The sequence below is a fragment of the Papaver somniferum genome, chromosome 8 (assembly GCF_003573695.1).
Source record: "Papaver somniferum cultivar HN1 chromosome 8, ASM357369v1, whole genome shotgun sequence".
NCBI classification, from domain to species: Eukaryota; Viridiplantae; Streptophyta; class Magnoliopsida; order Ranunculales; family Papaveraceae; genus Papaver; species Papaver somniferum.
In genome coordinates this window covers 15,698,804-15,722,857 of record NC_039365.1, presented here as the reverse complement: position 1 = coordinate 15,722,857, position 24,054 = coordinate 15,698,804, and the positions used below count along the sequence as shown (strand labels likewise).

The 24,054-nt window shown below is 34.1% G+C and overlaps 1 long non-coding RNA gene across 2 annotated transcripts; it reads left to right on the top strand.

Annotated features, from left to right (window-relative positions):
- Nucleotides 1-3,058: 3,058 nt before the first annotated feature.
- Nucleotides 3,059-5,916, top strand: LOC113302198. 2 transcript variants are annotated; one of them, XR_003336693.1, is made up of 3 exons: nt 3,059-3,523; nt 3,643-3,686; nt 3,800-5,916. It is a non-coding gene; the product is annotated as an uncharacterized LOC113302198 (long non-coding RNA). The 2 variants fall into 2 exon arrangements; XR_003336691.1 differs by having other exon boundaries at nt 3,643-5,916.
- The last annotated feature ends 18,138 nt before the right edge of the window (nt 5,917-24,054 follow it).

Genomic DNA, 24,054 nt, shown 5'->3' with positions numbered 1-24,054 from the left:
TTATTCACCTCTGGATTGTAATCTGGTTGACAGGTCTTCAAGAGATGGAAAACCGATTCATGTATCCAACATTTACCCCATGCTGCTTCATAATTTTGTTTTCCAAGGTGGTATTGTGGAAAAAAATGAAAAAAATTTATTAGTGTTATGAATGAAATCTATTTGGAAGAAAAAAAAACATCAATTTTTTTAACGGTACTTACACAATCTTGTTCATTCAATCCCGAAGGTTTATTGCAGAAGTAAGGCCTTATAAATGAAATATATTTCCTCACTTCGCCTCTCAAAGTGTTACACCTTGATTGCAATAACTATTTATCCCTATCTGTACCTTGCGTCAATCTTTTAACGAACTCTTGCATAATTCTCTTCCAAAGTTGTGAACCTTTTTGATCTTTTCCTCTAATCGGATCGTTACTTGCTATAATCCAAGAAAGAATTAGTGCATCATCCTCTTTTGTTTGAAAATGTCCCATATTTTGTATGAAAAAAATTGTAGAAGAAGAGAATCAATTGATTTTGGTGTGAGGGATGAAGGAGAAGTAGTTCTCAATTTATAGGGAAGCCTGAAAATCTAGCTGTTGAGGTTTCAAACGGGCCTTAAATACGAGTCATTGAAAATGCAACGGTCATCTTGATCTGATGGCTGAGAATGAAACCGCTGAATGGTTCAGCGCCTGGCGCAAAACTGTCAAGCGTAAAGCGCGAAACAGTACAGCGGTCGTCTTCTAGCCGTTGAGAATGACGGTTATTTTTTGATCTAACGGATGATAGGGCAGAGCGCTCGGCGCTGTATTGTTCAGCGTTTTGTCCAACGGCTACATTTTCAGCTCAAAATCAGATCATTTCTATTCTCTATATAAACCAAACACATGAACCCAAAATCCCCACCCCAAACTTGTGAAGTTTCACTCTATTATTCTTCTCCTAAATTCTCAATTCAACATTCAAGCATGGTTTCATTCTCAATTACCGAAGACAATGACTTGGTGAGAATTTATTGCAAAATTAACAACACTCAAATAACAACCAACTCCTTTTGGGAACAAGTTGTTGAAGAATTTGTGAGAATCAATAGTAATGCTAATGAAAGATGCAAAAAACAACTATAAACTCAGTTATCAAGCATCAAGCATAATTGCAAGAGTTTTCACATTTCATTAATGATGTCAAATGGTAATCTTGAAGATGCTTTGAATTTATACCAAACGGATTATAGAATGCCATTCATTCATATCACCGCTTTGGAGATATTTGGTGGAGCTCGAAGTTGATTTGCATGAAGTATATGCATGAAGAAGTATTATGAAGTTCTAGTTAAATATGTAATGTAATTGTAAACGTGCATGAAGAATTATTTATGAAGTTCTAGTTAATTATTATGAAGTTCTAGTTAAACATGCAATGCAATTGTAAACGTGCATGAAGAAGTATTTATGAAGTATTTGAAGTTCTAGTTAATTATTATGAAATATTATGGAGTTTACAAGAACTAATTAAATTGTCTACTTAATGAAAACGTGCTTGATTGAAATACGGAGTATGAAATTTACTCTCCATTCTCATAAAATGTTCCATCTTCTTGAGGGTCATGTTGGTCTTCATCGGTATTAACGTCGCTTGTACCCTCATGAACTTCCGGTAAGGCATCCTCCATCACTATGTTCGGAATATCTCTATCTCTCAAACCATCTCCATGTCGTAGACAAATGTGTGTAGTGAGTTCTTCGCGAAGTTCCGCCTAACGCGCCGGGTTGTACAATACTTGAGGATATAGCCTTATATTTATAAGGTCACCAATGGGAATTCCCGTTAACATATACCAATCTAAAGGAAGGAGGCCAAGCTCAAATTCTCTAAAATTGAAGCTCTTGGTTTTTTTCCGCCATCTCTCAGCTATGGCTTCAACTAAACCTCTATTTGCATTGGAAAAATTGAACTCAAAGACTGAAGAAAACCCACAATTATCACAGTATCTTTGTGCTATCGAATTATCTTTCACTACTAACGTTTCAACCTCATTAAAACTGCCTCTAAAGTTTATAGCCCGACTATCACTCAAATTATTAGATACATGCCTATCTCCCTTTGCCGATACTATTTCCAAATCATCTAAATTTTCTTCCATATTCATACTACAATCAATAACAAAAGAAAAAAAAGAATCAACCACTTTTTATCATTTTCATCATAATCATACAAATTCATAATTTTATCAACCACATTTTATCGTTTTCATCATAATTCATACACATTTTATCATTTTCATCATAATACATAATTCATACAAATTTAGCTTCATCAAAAATACTACAAGTATCATTTTCATCATAATCATGTAATCTCTCATACAAATTATCATTCATCTTCATCACAAGTAATCAATTTAATCCCCAAATCAAATTTCATCACAAAAATTCAAATTAAATCATACAATACTAGAAATATCATCTAAATCATCTAAATAACAAATACCAAATCATCTAAACATATCAATTTCATCAACATATCATGATCATCGGAAAAAGAAAAAAAAACCTAAAGTTTCAAAATCTTACCCAAATCAATTTCGTGGACAGATTCGCTCCAAACCTATCTCAAATGATTCCAATCGTGATGATGTTCAAACCCTTCAAATGATTTGAGACGAAACTCCCTGGAAATCCTGACCACATGCATTCAGAGGGTTTTGGGGTGAGGAAGAAATGAAATAGGAAGAAGAAGAAGATCGACCTTCTGTTGGGTTAGATCGATATTTTTAACGCTGAATGGTGCAGCGCCAGGCGCGAAATGATTCAGCGCTTTGACCGAGTTGACTGGTCAAGCGCGGGATGGTTCAGCGAAAAGTGAAAACGATGGATGGTTCAACGCTTGGCGATGTTCTGTTTCAGCGACTACCATGCTAGATTATCACTCTCATAAGACTTAGGTAGTTATGCTAGGTGACGTGGATTGCTAATCTAGGTGCTAACACTAGCACCCATAAGCCTAAGTCTAAAAAAGTTGAACGGTTGGATCAAAGCTCTCACTTCAACCCAATCATTTATCCTCAAGGAGATAGAGAAAACACATCCCATCATCCTCTCCGCCTCTGCTATCACTCTCGTCTCTCTTTCTCCTTATCCTTCGCTTCTGCTATCACTCTATTTCACTCTCCACTTCAAAGAAAAAAATCACTCACTTATGCTATCACCAAAACACCATCACCATGAGCTAAGCTTGACAGAAAAATATTCACACAAATCATCTTCTCTTTAATCTTTCTCAGAAAACCATTTTCACTTCAATCTTTCTCTTGAAAGCCCTCCACCATTAAACCCTTCAAGAGAAATATTTGTCCTGTTGAATCCCACCACTATTTTCTCTTCAATCTTTCCCGTGCTTGATTTTCCACAGAAAAGTTAGGGTTTGCAAAAGAAATAAAAAATCCCTTGCGCTTTGACCTAATTCGAGATATGGGTTCTTAGATCGATCCATATGGCACGACTGACATCAATATCTTCTTCCTTCTTTTATTTATATGGTAATTTTATTGGGGGGTTTATGTATGTAATTGAAAAAGAGTTTTGATTTATTAATATACAGAAATAGTGTTGATTCAAAAAATTGAGATTTATGTTTGCTTTGTTGTTGTTGTTGCAGAGCCACTTAGGGAGAGTAAAATAAAGATGTATGTGCTATAAGAGGTAAAACGGGGTTTTTATTTTGGGCCTAATTTTGTTGATTGTATGCTATCAGTATCAACGTGGTCCGATTAAAAAAGTTGTTCTTCTAATGATTCGAATTCATGGCATGACAGGAATTAAAGTTGTTCTTTTAATGAATTCGAATTCATGGCATAACGGGAATTAAAAGTTGTTCTTTGAATGATTTGAATTCATGGCGTAAGAGTAAATACACTTTTTTTTTGATAGAAAGAGTAAATACACTTAGTGATCATGTCAAAAAATACTTCTTAGCAAATCTCTTAGTTGCACTTGATGAACATGATAGAAGATTTTGAAGGGAACCCATGCGAATAAAAGCTTAATCGGCCACAGGATTATGGAAACAAGGCGACGGCGAGTAAATGGCGCCAGGTGAGTCACCTAGATTCTAGCAGAAGTGAGTTGTTTGTCTAAAATTGATGTCCCTTTGGAAAATGTTTCTAAACCGATCAATTGTGATTTTGACTAAGAGTGACCTGACCTTAAATGTAGTGTGGCTAGTAAAGAAGACAGTGTGAGAGTTTGGTTGGTTATTTCTTTTTAATTGTGATTTTGACTAAGAGTGACCTGACCTTAAAATTATGGAAACCAATTTGGCTAGCCATCGCAAAGCATGACAACAACAAGTTTTACAATTTAGTATTTAGTTATTTAATTTATTAAGAATTTTTATTATGAAAAATAAGTATGTTATTAGAATTAGGATTTATGTTAAAAGTAATTCTTTTAGGGTTTGTTTTCTTATTTTTCAAGTAATGTAGCCTATAAATTGTTCTTTTTCATTCATTGATAATTAACAAGAAAAATATTAAGAAAAGTGTTATTGTTTGGTGTATTGGTTCTTAGAATCATGAGCCTTTGAGCTTGTTTTTACTGGCCGTGAATAAGAAACAAATCGTTTCTTATCATTGGTATCAGACAAGTTCTTTCCTATACCAGCTTCCGTGAATATCATTATCATCAATCATCGTGGCTTCACCCACTGCTATCACCGTCATATTTCACCGTATCCAGTAAAAAAAAAAAAATTTGAATTGAAGACATCGGCGTATCCACAGCACTTGCCCAGTGGCGTGATCATCTGTCCCAGTCAAGGCTTCTTCATTATAAGGTTAGGTGGACACTTTTGTTTGGTTAAATTAGTTTTAGGTCGCATATTTGTTTGTTTGGGGATTTAGTTTGCATATTTTCTCCGTTTGATTTGTACACGTCTTCCTTCGCATTATCACTCCTACATCCGCTGCATCACTGCATATACCATCACATGCATGTCAGCATATCACATAGGAAACACCTAACCCTAGATAGCCAGCAGTTATTGCATCTCCGTTTAGTCCAATTATATTCAAGCCCAGCCCAGTAACATCCGGTTTCTACACCAAGATGTCTTGGTACAGCAAATACCGAAATAAAAATCCATCTCCAGTCCTTCTAATTTTTGATGGTACAGATGCTGTAGAATGGTTGTTTGAAGTGGAATCATATTTTGAGTCTAATAATATTGCATCCGATGGGAAAAGTGTAATAGCCGTTGCACACCTCGAAGGGAATGCATTAAAATGGTACAAGTGGGAAACTTTTTATATGGGATCTTGGTATAATTTTTTGTGTGGTATATTGTCTAGTTTGGAGAGATGACTTACGAGGACTATCAAGCGATTAAAGTAGCTAAATATGAGCAAAATGAAGAAGTACATAATTGCAACTCTATGTCATCACACATGTTTGTCGAGGTTATTGAAGATGTTTGTTCCACTGATATTACCGAAGTGACATGCACCGAGTCGAAGACTGAAGAAATACAAGTCATAGCGGTGTCGATATTGGACCTTGGGGACAAGGTCCTATTTAAGGAGGGTGGAATGATAAGGTCATATGTGGAGCCAATATCGATATATATAGTGGACTTTTAGGGCAAAGTCCCATTTAAGTAGGGTGGAATGATAAGACCACGTATTATCGGTCATGTCAACGTTGTTGACCCGATACGACACTGGAGCATATGTGGTCTTGTTGGTCCATTATATGGGTCAAGCTTATCCAAGTTATGGAAACCACCTTGGCTAGCCATTGCAAAGCATGACAACAACAAGTTTTACAATTTAGTATTTAGTTATTTAATTTATTAAGAATTTTTATCATGAGAAATAAGTATTTTATTAGAATTATGATTTATATTAAAAGTAATCTTTTTAGAGTTTGTTTCTTATTTTCCAAGTAATGTAGCCTATAAATAAGCCTTTTCCATTCATTGATAATTAACAAGAAAAATATTAAGAAAAGTGTTATTGTTTGGTGTATTGGTTCTTAGAATCATGAGTCTTTAAGCTCTGATACTAATGATAAGAAACGGTTTGTTTTTTATTCACGGCCAGCAGAAACAAGCTCAACCATGGCCAGACCTGGCCGGTCCCTTGACCATCATGGCCGGCCGGTCCCATGCATCTTAATTATTATTTTAATTAATTATCCATATATTTCATAATTTTCTAATAATTCTCCATATGTTAGTGAATCCTTTTTCACTAACACTTCTCCGCACGCTCGAATATCTATTCACACCAATGGACGGCTCTTATGCCCGTTGGTTGGTCGATATTCCTTAACCTACATTGTGCGACTCTTCATCTTGATTCAGGGTTGTCCAAAATTAAGGTTTCGAGTTTACAATAATTCGCTAAACATCAATAACTTTTATATTGATCCAACAATCAATTTTTTAATTGGTTATAATGTTCGGTCATGTTACCAACATTTTAGTTGCTCGGCTGTCCGAGAGCAGCATGATTTGGATGGCCAGCCACTTGGCCGATCATCCAATATTTAATTGGACAACCACTAATCATCCAATATTTAATATTTTGATTCTTACTTTGTCATTCCATAATTCATGATATATTAGGTCAGGAATGAGCACTCTACATAACTCAATAATATTTGGTTTCTTTTCAAATGTTTGAATATCAGAATTCGTCTATGATCGAGAAATCTCATTGAACACTCGTCGATCCAAATTATCAGAACATCATTATTGCCTCAACTGGTAAAAATGATATATCACAATTTATTAGACTCGACGTATGTGCATTATTATGTCTCAATAGACACCTTACGCTCGACCCATGTGTCTCAGAGCATACCACACTCGTCCATTATGCTCGACTCATCAAGGCTAAGACTCATGGTCTAGCCAAGTTAACAATTGACCAATTAAATAAACGTCTGCCTTGCATACTCCACATTCATGACACATCAATTATGTCACATAGAGGATATTCATTAGGGTTTTGGTCTGACGTCCTACACCATTTGTGTATATCCACGATGATAAATGTGAGTAAGTCGTGGATTTAATTGAAGGAGTTATCAAAGTAGTGGATGGACAATCAACCAATTCTTTAGACATGAAATACTGGTTTAACCACGATTTCCCTCTTCCACACTCTTTCAATCCTCTGTAACAGTCACACTTACTGGAGATCAATGTGATTAATGTGTCTGAAATTTAAATAGGTTCATCAATCCATGATCATACAGTCTATCAAAACTTATTTTATCTGAACTCAATAGTTTACTAAACTTGCAGAAGTCTCCAACACCCACAATCCTTCAATTATCATTGATCTTATACACTTCTGAGCTTTTCTCCTACATATCGATCTTTATCCCTCTTTGTGATTGAATTGACTCTAGAACAACCATTGTCTTAGTTTAGCCGGAGTCTTACAGATTGATCTCTCGAACTCAAAGAACTCTCGTGCAGTGCATCTGTTAGAGGTTTAGGCAATTTGCTCAATCGAGGATCCTCTTGTTGCACAACTTTCCACTTTACCTAAAAAACCAGAAAATCGTTTTCACCCATCAAAACAAGTATGTTGCTGCTACAAGGTGTTACCAAACTTCATGGGGAAAAAATAATTAAATTTATATAAATCAAAAGGATCCTCATTACTGGATCATTTGAGAATGGTAACTCCCTATAAAATTTGATAACCCATGTCTTTCATTCAATAAGTTCGTGGGTTATTACCAATGAGGGAGGATCTGTGCACACTCTTATATGTACATAATACCACATGATTTGAGCTTTTTTACCTAAAACTCAAACGACAATGAATTTAAAGCTAATATTTGGTTATACGTTCCTCTTAGAAGACTCTATATTTCTACCAAAAATGAGCATGATCCTAGATACCAAATCCCACCATTTACCGATCTTAATTTCAACAGTTAACTTTTAACGCCTTATATTCAAAGGGGTATATGGTGGTGTTATACGTATAGGATTGCGCTCATTTTTGGTATGAATATAGAGTCTTATAGGAAGAATATATCATAAAAATTCTAGACTTAAATTCACTATCATTTGAGTTTTACAGAATAAAGGATGCATATCATGTATGATAATGTGCATATAAGAATGTCCACAGATCCTCCCTCATTACCAAGAGGTCTAGTTTTACTCATTCTGGACTTGCATGATATTTGCCCATTGGTTAAATGTTGACTTACATGATCCGAAATGATGAGGGCACCAAGTATATTACAATCTCTTCGAATCTAATGGTCTTCAATCATACGGGTAAGAGAAAATCTTTTACAATTATATAACTTTAATGCAGAAAAAGTAAAACCACACAAAGACTACCGTTTTGTTAATGAGGAATTCACAAATGCATAAAAATCCCACGACCTAGTCTAGTTTTGAATACTCTTATAATTATGCCACTATACAAAGATTAAAACCAACTGCGTATAGTTGAGACCAAGTAAACTAAACCTAGTTACCTCAGTATCCCTGCGCCTACAACCAATCTGGCCAATACACGCTAATCCTAAGATAGAGTCCACTATCTTAAGTTGTTTTATCCGTTGTGAAGACTTTAAGCACTCAACTACTTTGTATCGTCTTCCGAAACAGTAAACGACTAATATGTTTGGTAATCACACTTTCATTCTCAAGAAATGAATCAGAGATTATAGTTGAGTTCAACAAAGGCTCTTTCGTTTAATAAAATGAACTCCTTTTTTGGGTAATATCTACCGAAATCTTGATTATCAAGATAACTAGATCAAGGTATACAAACTATCAGATACAAATACTAAAGGATACTGCCAAATGATATTTTTGCGATCTAATATGAATAGAAAATAAGATGTAAATCGAATATAAACAAAGTCTAGTCGGATCCCAGTCGATCAAGTGTGTGCATGAAGTATAACACAAAGAATAAAAATTAAGAAAAATTCTTCTTGTCTTCAAAATCTTCAAAGTACCCGCACAAACAAACTTGATTCCAACTTATGATCGATCACGCATGAAATAGACCGTCTATTAACAATGGATGATCACAAGTCACGGTCAGATCTAAAAACATAAATAAACTAACATTATTCTCTAGATCTAGGTTGAGTGACTTATTATATCATAAGGAAAGTCTCTCAAGAATAATAAAACTAGGTGAAATCAAGGTTTCAATCAAATCAATAATCAAAAACTAAAATAACAATGCAAATTCTAGTCACCCACCAACGATACTAGTAGACGCTTCTTGATCACACAATAGTCTTTAAACTAGTGGACGTAAGAGATTTCACCTAATTAGGTTTCTCTCATCTCCAATATAGTCTTATACGTAAAAATATTAGTCGACTATAACCGCGACTACAAAATAAAGTGCATGCCATGGTAAAACGGAAACGAGCATCAAAATTAATGGATACGGAGGTGAAAATATACTGTTATCATCATGCGAATATTCCTCACGAAGTAATTTTGCAAATACTACAAAAACGTCATGTCAAGGCTCTAATGGGATTCACTTGTGTTTCTAAGTTATGGTTTGAGTCTACCGTGAAGGACCCGCAATTCATAAAAGCTCACTTTCTTGACTCTTAAAATAATCGATTTCTTAACCAAAAGGTAAATAATTAGGAATATCCCATAACATATATCAAACTAATCAGCTGTATTATTTTCAAAAAGATTAGTATTTTGTTAGGCAAAACTACTATAGGAAGGGGTTACTTGGTAATTGTAATGGTTTAGTATATTTTTCAACTGGTATCAATTCATATCCTAACTGGTCGCATTTTTATCATTGTGATCTTTAACTTTAGTAAACTAGAGAAACTACTTATTGTCTCCCGCATCCACAGACCCGGACAAATTTATGGGTATATGGATGTCGATCTGGATATGATTGCTTATCTAATAAATATAAGTTGATGTGTCAGCTTATTAGTCATGCTAACTCACACATATACTTTATCCTTAACACCACCACAATCATTATCTGCAATTTCTGTAGATTCTTATCCGTAATGGACCGGATGTCCACCTGCCGAAACACATACCCCGTCGGTGAATCCGAGGAGTTAGGCTATGTTAAGATGAAAAAATGGAAAGATTTTCTTATAGGGTTATAATAATATATAAAAAGTTGAAACAATAAGTATTTCTTAGCGTCATATAAGCAGAAGTTATGGGAAAACAGAAACGAGCGGCAACAAAAACTCTACTAGGTAATAAAAACTTTACATAAGCGATACTACAAAAAAACTTTAATTAATGAATGATGAATCAAAACTTAGTTATGAATGAATAAATATCAATACTTACACTTTTGTATTACAATAATTTATTCCTAGTTTTGTATAAAAACGTAAGAAGTTATTAATAACTTATGTTTTAAAACTTTCTTATAACTTTCTTAAGAAAATTTCTTAATAAAAATAAATATACTTATTACAACTCTATTAAGTATTAATTAATAACAATTTTATAATAAGTTTTTTTTATCGATTGAGAGGCAAAAACATTCCTCACGATGTACTATTGCATATATTACAAAAACTCCCTGCTAAGACTCTTGATGAAATTAACTTTGTTTCTAAGGTATGGTTTGAGTCTATCGTGAATAACCCACTATTTCTCGAAGATCACTTTCTTAAGTCCCAAAAGAATCCAATTCTCATATTCAATTCCTTATCCGAAGAACATGATAATATCAAAAATCCTACCACATATCAAACTAATCACCTGTATTATTTGCAAAAAATAAGTCTTTTATTAGGAAGAAAAAGGTTTACCCCAACTTGATAGATTAAATCTTAGGGAAAAATACTATTGGAACAGGTTAGCTAGTAGATGTAACGGTATAGTGTGTGTTTCGTTTGGTGATGATACATATATTATTAATAGAGGCAGCTAGTCGTATTTTGTAATTGATATTTTTAACTTTAGTAAACTCGAGAAACTTTGTATTGTCTCTCGCATCCACAAACCCAGAAAAATGTGGGTGCATGGTTATTAATTTGGATATGGTTACTCATTAGTAATGCTAACTCACACAAATACTATATCCTTACACTAGGAAGTAACAATACTCAAATATGGAGAGAGATAAAAAATACGGCGACACCACAAGGGTAATATATAAATTATATCAATGGATCTCATCGTTGGTGGTTGTATGATGTATTCTTGTATATAAGAGATTTGTTATTGTGGGACCTCCACGAAGAGAAGTTTCAAGTAATTGAATTACCAAATGAATTTAAACCTTATATTGATCGAAAAAAGAGACTACTTAAGCTGGAGTGTGGAAAATGTCTTTGTGTTGCTAGCATTAAGGAATCTGATACCTACAGTGGTGTGATTTCGTTATACACATTGAAACACAAAATCAAGCAAGTTTAGATAAAACATATTATTATATTTGATCTTCCAGTAACTGTATGTCCATCTAATAACAAAAACAACACAAAGTTATACCTTTTCACGTAGTGGAGAGGGTATGAGTATTTATATTTTTCGAATAATTGAATTCGCTAGTAAAAAAATTTCTTTATTGGGGATGTCACTGCTTTACAAAGGAAGAAGAAGTCTTATGGTATAATTTTACGATTTGCGATGAAGAGAAGTTAAACAAGTAAGATTTGGTTGTAAATGTGGTTCCAATTGTCGTGTTACTAATCATGTTGACAACCTCATTTATTTAAGAACTTGGGAAACAAAGGATGGAGATGAAGGAGGAGAACTTGGTCGAAACATAGATAAAAACGCCTTGAGGATGATATAAGACATGTTTAAGAAAGTTCCATCAATCTTAATACTACATTTTAATTTTTTTTTCTTCTTTAGGTGGAAAAACAATGAGTTAGTTCAATTAACTTTTTTTTAGTATCCATTTTACATCAGTTGTTGGTTTTATTTTTGTGGATGATGTTCATCTTTGGAAATATATTATTTTCCGAAATTTAGTGTGTAAAAATTGGGTTACATTTTCTACATTGCTATTCCAAACTTGCTCAACAAATTAGTTTTGTTGCCATCTCAGTATTCTCTCCATTTTGAGGGGTTCTTCGACTTCAAGGAGTTTGCCGATCACACTAATTCCCTGTTTGAAAATATTGTCTTGTAGTGGTTATTGTTGAGAGCTCGTCACCTGATGGGTCAAACGTGATGCTGATATAAACATTAAGGCCCAAATCATGCGTCATTTCTTTACAGGTTTGAATTAAGCTGTGACTAAGTGGATAATTTTGTTAACAATATCTAAAACCTCCGTTTCAAAATAATAAGCTGGTTTCATGTGTAAATTATACATGAAACCAGTATATTATTTTGTGACTGAGAGAGTATAATGGAAAATATTTTAAAGCAAATTCAATTATAATCATCAAATTTCTTGTAGCAAGAAACAACATACAAATTACTAGAAAATGAGATTGTGCAAACTTGAACAGAATAAAAATGGGCGGGACTCTAAACCTACACTTAGGCTTCACGTTGAATGGTATGGCATTGTAGTTTTCAATATAATTTTTGGGTGAGGAAGAGGTTTCTTTTTTTTTTAAATAAATATTCCTTGTGCAAGTAATTTCTTTACCTTTTGAGGTAGCTTTTGGTCCCTAACTAAATTGGGCCAAAAATAAAGGTTTTTCAAATATAAATAGGAGTTGGTAATTTTATTTTCTATAGATTAGGTATTGCAATCCAAAAAAGAGTTGGAGCCCAGCTTGTTGCTAGGTTACCAACCAAAAAATATGTAATTTGATATTGGAGTCCTTAATTTTTTTTTTCACAAGAATACTTTGTTAAATAAATTGTTTTTATTTTGATAGGTGAAAGTAAATATATTAAAAGACACAAAATTCATGTGCAGGAGAGTACAACCGAAGGCTAAGAATCCAAAACAAAAATCAAAAGCACAAATGAAAATCAAAGAAATAACAAAACTGAAAACCCAGAAAGATCAACTAGAGAAGAATCAATTTGTCGAACCTAAGAACGTTTTTTTTTACTACAACCTGAATTCCATAAAACAACTGAAAGAAAATCAACTAGGAATCTCCCCCCACATCGTCAATGATTAAACCATCATGATTTTTCATAAGGTCGTTGTACATTCTTTGACAATCTTTCTTCGAAAATGGAATTCTTGTCCCATAATAAAACCCATTTAATTGAGGCTAGCTAACAACTGTAATCTTATTAACATCACTAAAAGATTTTGAACGAATCTTCTTTTCTGCCACCAGGGAAAAAACTCGTAGCTTTAGTTTTTGAGCTCAACTTTCTGGTCGAGCCTAAAGTTGGCTTAGATGGAGACGACTTTGTGAAGATAAATGTGAATCTTCCATTTCCAACTGACTTGTAGCAATTTCTCCCTGTTTTTCCAATCCTTGGGGAACATAAAGATCATTTGAAGTCGTGCTTGAACCTTCAGCAACCTGATGAACATTTTTTCCAATATCCATCTTTGTTCCTTCAAGATACATTTCAACTGATAGAGTTTTTTTTTGGCTTTATTAGGTCTCTTTATTTCTTCTTAATAATCTCACTAGATATACTAGTGTCCACAATCTCGTTCGACATATATTTTCTAATTGATCTACATTCTGATATCAAATAAAAATAAATTGTTAATAAAGTATTTACCTCATTATTTTTCTTTTTACACTTGAAGAAGACAAAATGAAACTGCTTCACTATGACTTGGTGGTATTTGATTAAACATGTCTTGTATCTTCCAACTTGTGCTTCTATCACCGAGCCAACCAAGTTCTCCTCCCCATCTCCATTTATTGTTGCCCAAGATCTCAAATACAGGAGGTTCTCATTATGATTAGCAACAAGATAGTCCAAATAATATTTACTACCAACCATTACTTCTATGAGTTCTTTAGATTGCAAATCGTAAAACTGTGTAATGGACTTCTTCCTTTACAAACTAGTAACTTCTCCCAATAAAATTTTTTTATGCCATCTAATTAAATAATTTGAATACTATTGATGTTTTCGTTGATGTATTAAGTAGGTAGAGTAGGAATCCATACAGTTATAGGAAGATCAAATGTAGTAATATCTGTTAACCGAACTTTCTTGATCCTATCTTTCAATATGTATAACTCAACAACACCGCTATGAGTATTGGATTTCTGATAGCGCGTTTGGGTACAAATCTGCTTCTGACTTCTTCTTCTACAGAAGTGGAAGTCATAAACAGAAGTAAGAAGCAAAACTATTTTGCTTCACAAAAAGTTAACTTTTCGACTTCTAAAAGTCGTTTTGAAATTTGATAGCCAATTTACTTTTCGACTCTTAGAAGTTGAAAAACTACTTCTGATATGCACACAATAACATCTTCTATACTCCAATTGATAATAATGATCAATTGAATAAAGATTTCACTGGTTCAATTACTTGAAACTTCTCTTCATGGAGGTCGAACGATAAAAAAAACTATTTCGTTGTAGTTTTTTGTTCGCATCCACCAGTGTGAAGCTCCATTGATACAATGGCTAGGTTGTGTGCTACGACCTTATGTTATTATAGTTGTATTTGTTAGAGTACTTCTCGGTCGAACTCGCAAGTGTTTCTATCTCAATCTTGTTTATCAAGTTTAGTTGCCAAAACTATAAGTCTTGATTTCTAGTCTACTTCTAGCTAAGTCTCGTATTAGGATAGTAAATATAGTTGAACTTTAGACTCCACGGCGTTCATCAATTGAATACGAAGAACTACTCAAGGAACTTGTGAAACTTCATCGACAAAAGGTATGTGGAGAATTGAACTTATCTATCACTTAAAAGTCTATCTATTCTATCTCCTATATTGAGACAAAAGTCGTATTTCTATATGGACTTCGATTATACACATTTTCTATTTCGATCCGAGTTTATCTCGCTTATATATTTCTCGAAATATCTGTTGGTAATATTTCGCTTTGGTAAAGTTCATCTTTACTCGTGACGAAAGTCATGTTCATTATTTTAGTAACTTCAAAATCGCTTTGATGAAAAATAGTATGTGAATAACAACTATATAACATCCTCTAAGAAAGTTTCAATGATTGAAGTAAGAGTTTAGAACATGTAACCATATTTGTATATAAGCATAGTGTGTTCTCACATTTGTGTAGAAGTCCAAAACCAGAAACCCAAAGTATGCGTACACGTACGCATACTGGCGGTTGTTGGAAATCCGAGTGAGTATGCGTACCCGTACGCGTACTGGCGGAAGTTCACGTCCGTGAATTTCTGCTGCAGTTTGAAAGTGAAAAACAAACTCAATCCGGTTACTTACATACTTAGGTAGGTTACTTTCTAAAATTGGTTTGTTCGTGAACTAAAACATTTATATAATAAGCAATGCAATCTTTGCAAACCGTGCCTATAATATTCATGAATCGATTCGAGTGAATCAAAATCGATTTTGCTTCGATTGTGTCTTTTCAAACCGTGCCTATAATATTCATGAATCGATTCGAGTGAATCAAAATCGATTTTGCTTCGATTGTGTCTTATATACTTCTATAAGATCTAAGCAATTGAACAACTCTCTAACTAGTTCATTGAGTCATTTGAACTAGTTATGGTGAAGATGAATAAGGTTGATATGAAAGTGCTCATACCGCTAACCATTGGTTAACTAGTGTTGAAACGACAAGTGTACACGTTTAGGTACGGTTACTCAAACCTAAATGAAGGCGCATTTAATTTGCATATAACAAGCTAAGCTCGATCTAACGGTTGAAAGATATTAGATTGAATCTAGTCAGGTTTTGACTTTATCTATCTTGTAGGGAATTAAATTGTGAAACCAACGCAAAAAGAGTGAGGTCATTACGAGTTCGGACGAAGAAGTTATGGACAAAACAGTTTTACACTTCTTCGTATGGGGACCTCTCACTAGGATCGGTTCCCACACTATGACATGGTACTAGGATCGGTTCCCAAGTGTTACTTGTGACAGATCACAACACTAAACTGTTTTTGACATAACTTTTGCACATGATGTCCGAATTCAGTAATTTTTGGCTCGTTTTAACCGTAAAAAAAAGAGCTACACATATATGATCAGTATATATCAACATCATAAACTAAAAATTACCTTTTATATCAAAATCTCTAAAATAGATATAGAAGGTATGAATATAAAAAATAAATCTCCTTAAAGATGTTAATTAGTCATAAAATAATTGAGAGATCATGTGATCGGTTTTTCATGTGCTTCCTCACCTTTAAAAAGATTGAGCACTAAGGTGAGCATGCACAATCTAACACAACTAGGTTGTGTTAATTTGAGCCTTGTTTTGTTCGTCACAAGTGACTAAGATAGACTCATCATTCTTGACCTCTTGCTTGGTTTGTTTTCTCTTGTTCCATCTCTTGTTTTTCTTCTTTCACTTGTGATGAAGAGTGTCATTATCACAACCTTTACTAGTACAAGAGATTTCAGACATGATGTCTTTCTTTAGTCTTTCAAGAAGACTCTTGTAATTATTGTCACCAACAATTAACAACTGAGAGCCATTCTTGTGACTAACATTTGGTCCATTATTGGATATGGAGGACTTATGGACCCATTTAGAGTTGGGTTTCACAGGAGCAGCTTTCTCCTTCATACCATTAGGATCATTGTCCTTTTGAATATTTTGCGAAACACCCTTTCTCCATTTTGGAACATCAAATCTTGTTTTTACATTTAAAAAGACATCTCTCTTTCTATAATTGGGTCTTTTATGAAATGACCTTGTCGAGTGATATGAAAATTTTGAACTATCATTATAATAATTCTTTTGCCTAAACTTAGGACAATACCGATCTGAGTTCTTATGAGAAGAAAACTTATCCAATTCATTTGATACAATAGAAAGTGCATCTTGCATCTTACGAACTTTGCATCCCCATTGCAAGTGTCCTTTATTACCACAATAATAACAATGCTTAGTATAAATATACGAAGTATGAGCTTTAATATTACCCTTTTGTGGATCCTCTTGCGTTGGAGCTTGACGTGTTTTTCTTTTTCTTATTCTTGTTCAACGTTGTTGGTTTCTTGACATTAGTAGAAATTCCTTCTTTGATTACTGCTGGTTGAACACTATTCTTAGGCTTGACAGACTTTCCTTATTTACAAGAAATATGAGAATCTTTGTCATCAGTGGAAGCCTCTGGTTTAGAATTTTTTTTAGCTTTAACAAATTTTACCTCTTTGCTAATATTTGAAGCATATATTCTCTTATATCTCAATCCTCGTATATCACGATGATTTCTACTTGCTTCTAACATTGAGGTTAAATTGTTTGAGCTAACATTGAACTTTTTAAGGTCCAAAATTTCTTCTTCCAACGTCTTGATTTTATCAAGAGCAACAGCTAGCTCAGCCTCAAGGCATTTTTCTCGTGAAATATATGTACCTTGCTTCTCTTCAAAACTCTTTTGTTGAGAGTTAATCCTATCTTTAGATTCAACAAGTTTCTCTTCCAAGGATTGAATCTCTAAGGAAGATGTATTCTTGATAGAATCTAATTCCGATATCAAGGAGGAAATATCATGAACAAGTTGTTCATTTTCATTTTGCAAATAACCTAATTCTTCTAAAAATTTTCCTTCTCTTTTTAGCCCAAGAGTGAGTTCAGTTGCACAAGAGTCAAAGGATTCTTTTAAATCTTGTAGCTCGGAAGTTTTTACACTCACATGATCAACCTTTTCATCTCCTACAGAATATTTTTCATACTCAAGGTCCTTGATCATCAGTTTAACTTAATCTCATCTTGAGAATATTCAGAAGTATTTTCAACTGAGCTTGTAGAACTTGATGAGGATGTCCCTTCTAAGCATTTTTTAAAATCAAAACTTCCAAAGTCTTGCGATACGTTATCTGGGTCCTTCTTAATTTTTCGCTCCCGCTTAAATCTACTTTGGCCCATTTACTATAGGTTGGATCGCATCAAACACATATTGTTAGATCTTTTTGTGTTTTCCTGCTACGAAACCAATTGAAAAGGCGATGGTACCCAAATATGGCTCAAGATAAAACTTTTCCTACCTATAAGTCCTTTCTCCGAAAGTGATTGTCTATGGACTGAGTCGAGACAATGCAACTAATCGGTTCACACTTCGTGTGATCGTCTATGGATACGAGATCGAGACAATACAACAACGAAGTATGTTTACTTGATAAAAGGTTCGGACTTAACCAAACACAATAGCATTGCTTATCAAGTAAATAGGAATTAACGTTTGTGTAATTTACTTTAATTATAATAAGACAATTATAATGAGGAAATATAAAGTAAATGACACAGCAATATTTTGTTAACGAGGAAACCGCAAATGCAGAAAAACCCCGGGACCTTGTCCAGAATTGAATACTCTCAGGATTAATCCGCTATACAAAATAAACCAACTTCATATAGTTGAGACCAAACAACTAAACCTATAGTTCACCTAGTTCCGTATGTATTCCCACGCCTCCAACTTATGAATAAGTCACGTACTTGGAACAATTTCTTTGGTTCGTATTCCAAACAGTAAAGGAACAACAAATCTGTTTGGTATCAACTCTCTTCAACCAAGTGATATGAGTTGTACAAAGGCTCTTATGTTTATCTTAACATAAACTCCTTCGTCAGGTACTTAGATCTATCTTATGTTCAATTACCAAAGGTAACTGTTAAGATTTTGCAATCAATACTTTTAATCACCAAGAATTATATTGATGCCGATCTACACAACTAATTAATCCAATCTACCACAAGGATAAACCGATTATAGTTGGATCCTCTTATACCGAAACAAGTATTGTGCACACCAAGGATTTATAAACCCAAGTCAGAAATCTTCTATCTCTTCTTTGTCGTCAAATCTTCTTAGATCTTCAATAAACACATGCATGCAACTACTTGAATCTCTTGTGATCAATCACACACAGAATGGAATCTGTTAACAATGGATTATCACAAGATCGTTTTTAGCACTAACAACAATATAAACATCCATGTCGAAACTTCGAACTAGTTTGAGTGAATCTTATATCAGAATAGAAGATTCTCAAGCATAAACAAACTAGGTGCAATCAAAGTTTAACCACCGTCAGTCAATCAAATTAATCGAAAACAAAAGATAAACCGCAATTATCTAGTTTCCCACCAACGGTACTAATAGAGCTTTTCAATCCCAAAGAAGACTTTAAACTGAGCAGCCGTAAGAGATTTCGCCTAATTAGGTTACTCTCCTCTCCGAATAAACGGCTTCACCAGTAACAGGAAATCTGTTGTCACAAAGGATTAGTTTGCTAGAAATGCAAACTCAAAGTATTTATAGACAAGGAAGTTTTGACACCAAGGAATTTCCAAAACCTAAAACATTCTCAAGATATGCAATATAATTTCCAAATTCGGTTTTCACAATTCCTGGAAATGCTCTGTCCAAAATAACGACCGAAAATATCCTTGGAAAATCTTTAACTAGTAAATGCACACTACTATTTTTTATTTTCCATATATAAAATTAAAAACCTTATTTAAAAGATTATTAACTTATTTAATTTCGATCATGGGATTTTCTTCCTTTTAGCTGTTAAGGAATATCTTTGAACAATAAAAGATACGCATTAGTGCACATGTTCAAAGTGTGTCGACATCCTTAATTTGTAAGCCCTCTTTCATACTTACACACTTGAAACCAATTTACCACACTTCCAAACAAGTTTAGAATTGGTTCATCTGACTTCCAATAACTATGTGATTGATCAAGAAACACTTGATCACAAAACATGGGTTTAACGGTTCTACCAAAACAAGTTTCGGTTCTACCTGCACGTGTGTATTGTACATAGTCACACTAGCTTTCCAAACTTTGGTTGACTAGGTACTAGGATCAGTTCTCCACATATATATGGTATCTAACTTATATGTGTTGCACATGTCCATAGGATCGGTTCCCCTTTATGCTATAAACCTTCCTGCACCTCATACAAGGATCGATTCCCCTTTGTGATGTACTGCACCTCTTCATAGGATCGGTTCCCCTTTATCCAAATTCGGTTCAATGAATCACAAACTCGATCATACCTCACAGGTGATTGCTTAAGATCGGTTTCACTAATAAAAGTCATACCAATACATAAGTTAGGCCTCATGTGAATAGTTTTACCAAGAACACAAACAAGTCATGAGCAGTTATACTAATCATACGTATTGGTCGTTCATAAGATATGCAATGAAGAACAATCCCAATAATGTCTGGGGATTTCCTTTTCGATTCACAAAACAAGTTCGTGAACTTACTTCCTTAAAACACATGTAAAACATTGTTTCCTATGATGAAATCCTCACCTCATACCCATACATAATCACAATAGCATTTAAACGATTATGTCGATGTCTTATGTACAAAGTTTAATGGTTAAGAAATAAACTTCGTATTGTATTCCTTAATACTATTCTATCTAGAGTGTTCCTGCTTCGCAGTTTTGTTTTCAATATGCACGACTTGAAAGATACGTCAGGGAATGAAACAGTTAAATTCAAATATCACTAACCTCAAGTGGAAGAATGATGTTGTGATTGTAGCTCCTTACTTCTTCACTTCTTCAATTTGTCGCAATACTTGTAATGTCTCATATACTAATACTTTCAAGCTAACCTATACGAAGTTGACTCTAGTACATTTAATCAAGCGACTCTTAAATGAGTTTTGGTTCACTAAAATATGACAACCAAACTTGACATACCAACGCTTGGTGGGTTCAACCGAGCTATGCTCTAACAAATTGAAATATCACAGGTTGTGCGTTGAACCGATCAATTGGTAAATCCAACCTTTGGTTGTTGATTGAAATTGATTGATCCTTGAACATTGGTCCTTGGTACTGTTCAAGTTATATCTCTTATATTCAATCGGGCTCGCAAATTATTATTTGTTTGATTGCGGATTGAATTGAGAGATTGAGAAATAACTCCTTGATATACTTTTCTTAAGATAGAGTCTGATTGTCTAGTTGATTCTCTTGAAAGTATATTATAGTTAGTCCATACAGATTGCTAAGAGAAATATTGGGCAAGGTTGTTAGACCCTCTCTTTTTTAATTGGTATCAGAGCAGGCAAACACGTTTAAGACCTCATAAGTATGTGTATGTAGAGATATGGCTCTAAAGACGTCAATACTATATCTGATAACGCAACACCAGTTCAGAGTCACTCTGATTTGTTTCAAAATCCTGAGACATCTAACAAATTTCCTTTGTCCGCACCTCTGACTGAATCTGCGTTCAACTGGGAAAAATTTCTTGATGAACAGTTGGATGATCTTTCAGATGAGAGTGATTCAGAAGAAGGACAAAGTATTGATGAGGAAGTCTCTCAATATATCAAGCTCTTTAACCATGTTTTAAAAGGAAAGAAGTAAACAACTTGTTTGGGTAAATATTTGGCACCCCGTTGTCAAGAAAACAAAAAGTTGAGAAAACTCTTTAAAGGTTATGATTGTGGGTACAAAATATTACAATCTGCCGTTAAAGATCGAGAAGAAGATGTACGTTAAAAAGGTCCGAATGCGATAATCTTCTTCGAAATATTTTTGTGTTGAAAGAAAGACTTGCAGAATATGAAGCAAGATATGACTCTCAACAAAAATGTTTTAATGCAAGAGAAATCAGTCTTCTCGCCAAAAAACATTTTGGAGACTGATCTCGATGCTGCCCTTGATAAGGTAAATTCATTGGAAAAGAGTCTGAAAAATTCAATCCTAGATTTACAAAATTATCTTCTATGCTTGGTGGATGTAAACAACATTATGATACACGTGGTCTGGGATATAAAGGAATAAACGCTTCAAGTACTAGTAAGATCAATTATGTTCGTGCTAATGACAAGTATCCATCTGAAAAACCTTCTTAAGCAGCTGACGTTCCTAGGAACAATAATTGTCCACCTTCGAAATCAACTCTCATGAGAACAGTCAAGAACAATTCCTTTAACTGCTATTATTGCGGAAATAAAGGACACCTTGAAAGGAGATATCGTTTCCGACTGAGGAATGAAAAACTTCATAACATTCTTGTACGGATGTCTAAAGAAGTTTAATAAACTTGTCTCTCATCTAGGTGGAGTAAAAGGCATTGTCTGCAATCAAGAAAAATGTTGTGATGAGCCAATTCTTGATTATGATTTTGAGACAAAAAACGCCTACAATTGTAGAAGAGAGAATGTCAGGTGGACAACTGACTCTTTAAATTACTATGAAAAGAGAAAAATCCATAGGAGGAAGAGAAAAGGTTCAAACTCTTTTTGTTTCTCTGAGGAAAGCCTTGAATCCAAGGTGTCTGCTCCAGACTTCATTCATACCAATAATCGAGTTCGAAGCTCAATACAAGTGTTAGAGCATTGCTCGGTCGAGTTCGGAGCATTGCTCGGTTGAGTACACATAGTTATGTCCAACGATTTTCATCTTCAATTTTTTAAATTCTAAGTTTTTGGAAGATGATTTTTGCAATTTTAATCTTTATGATTTTATATATTGCAAATTGTTATGGGATATGTTGTTTAAGTCCGTGAGCCCGTGACTGTTCCATACTTGTCCAAAAGTTATTTCTATTATGTCGGTTTGAAAGTATTGATAGGAGATAGAATGAACTTTGGACATTATAAATGTTAAAGCCTTTTATTTCATTATTTGATGAAAGAAAGGATAAAACTTTTGCTTACAAGGATTAAGTATACTACATATCATTTTGCAAATAGTGATGAAAAATAGAATGAATCCTTGTCTGTTCCGCAGTATTGGTCAATCTCCGATCCACATTTTTGTGCATATACTATGTTGATTCATAATTTTTCTTACGTTTAAGCATGACCACTTGAATTGATCATTCTCTTGTGATCAGTTTAATTGTTGCTCCGTAAGCTATCTTATGACAAGCATGACCAACTGAATTGATCGCTTTCTTGTGGTTAATTTAGTTATGTAATTCCGATTGAATTAATCATAGGTTTTCTTGTGGTTAATTTAGTTGTGCATTTCGATTGGATTAATCATGGATTCTCTTGTGGTTAATTCAATTGAAAACTTTGGATTCAAATTCATGTTTTCATTTGATTTGATTATGTCCAAAGAAATCCTTCTTTTCTTGTGAAAGTAAGGTCACCTTTGTTGTTCTTTCGGGAATGACATTTTATGGGGGAGAGTTCTTTTTGAACTTGTGTTTAAGTGCCAAATCTTTGTGGAGAGTGCGGCTATGGAATATTGTAGGTCTTATCTTTTATATTTATAAACTCCTTGATGAATGCATTTAGCTTCGGCTTTATGATGGCATCTAAATAAGTTGATATGGTATTCTCTTTTGGTCATGAGGTATCTCCATGAAAATTTCATGAGGATCCCACTAGTTTTCGTACCTTTGCTAATTTATATTGACAAAAAGAGGGAGAATTAATGTGTAGTGTGATACTACAAATACATATGCTTTACGGATCATTATGTAAGGGCGAGTGGTTTTCATGTCGAGATGAAGTATTTACTAAGGGGTAGTGATACTTATCACCATAGTATTGTTTCCAAAGTTGTGATACAATTGAACTTTGATGTTGTTTAATAATACTATGACACTGTATAACAATGATTGAGAGCACTTTGTTTTCTCATTGTTATCGCTACGAATCTTCAACAACTATGATGCTGAACTTACAACCTTTAGGATCATGGAGTACTTGGAAGTGACGAAGATTTCGAGTCGAGTGGAAGATGCCAAGGAGATCAAGCATTTGGATGAGAAGCTACGATTTTTATCTATTTTGTAATCCATATGTATTGATAGTTTTGTCACTAAAACTGACAAAGGGGGAGATTGTTAGAGCATTGCTCGGTCGAACTCGCATGCGTTGCTATCTCAAGCATGTTTGTCAATATTAGTGATCAAAACTATAAGTCTTGATTTCTAGCCTATTTATAGATGTCTCGGACTAGGACATAGTTTGTGTAGTTGAGCTTACACTTCACGGTGTTTATCACTTGAAGACGAAGAACTACTAAGAAGAGCTTGTGGAACTTCAT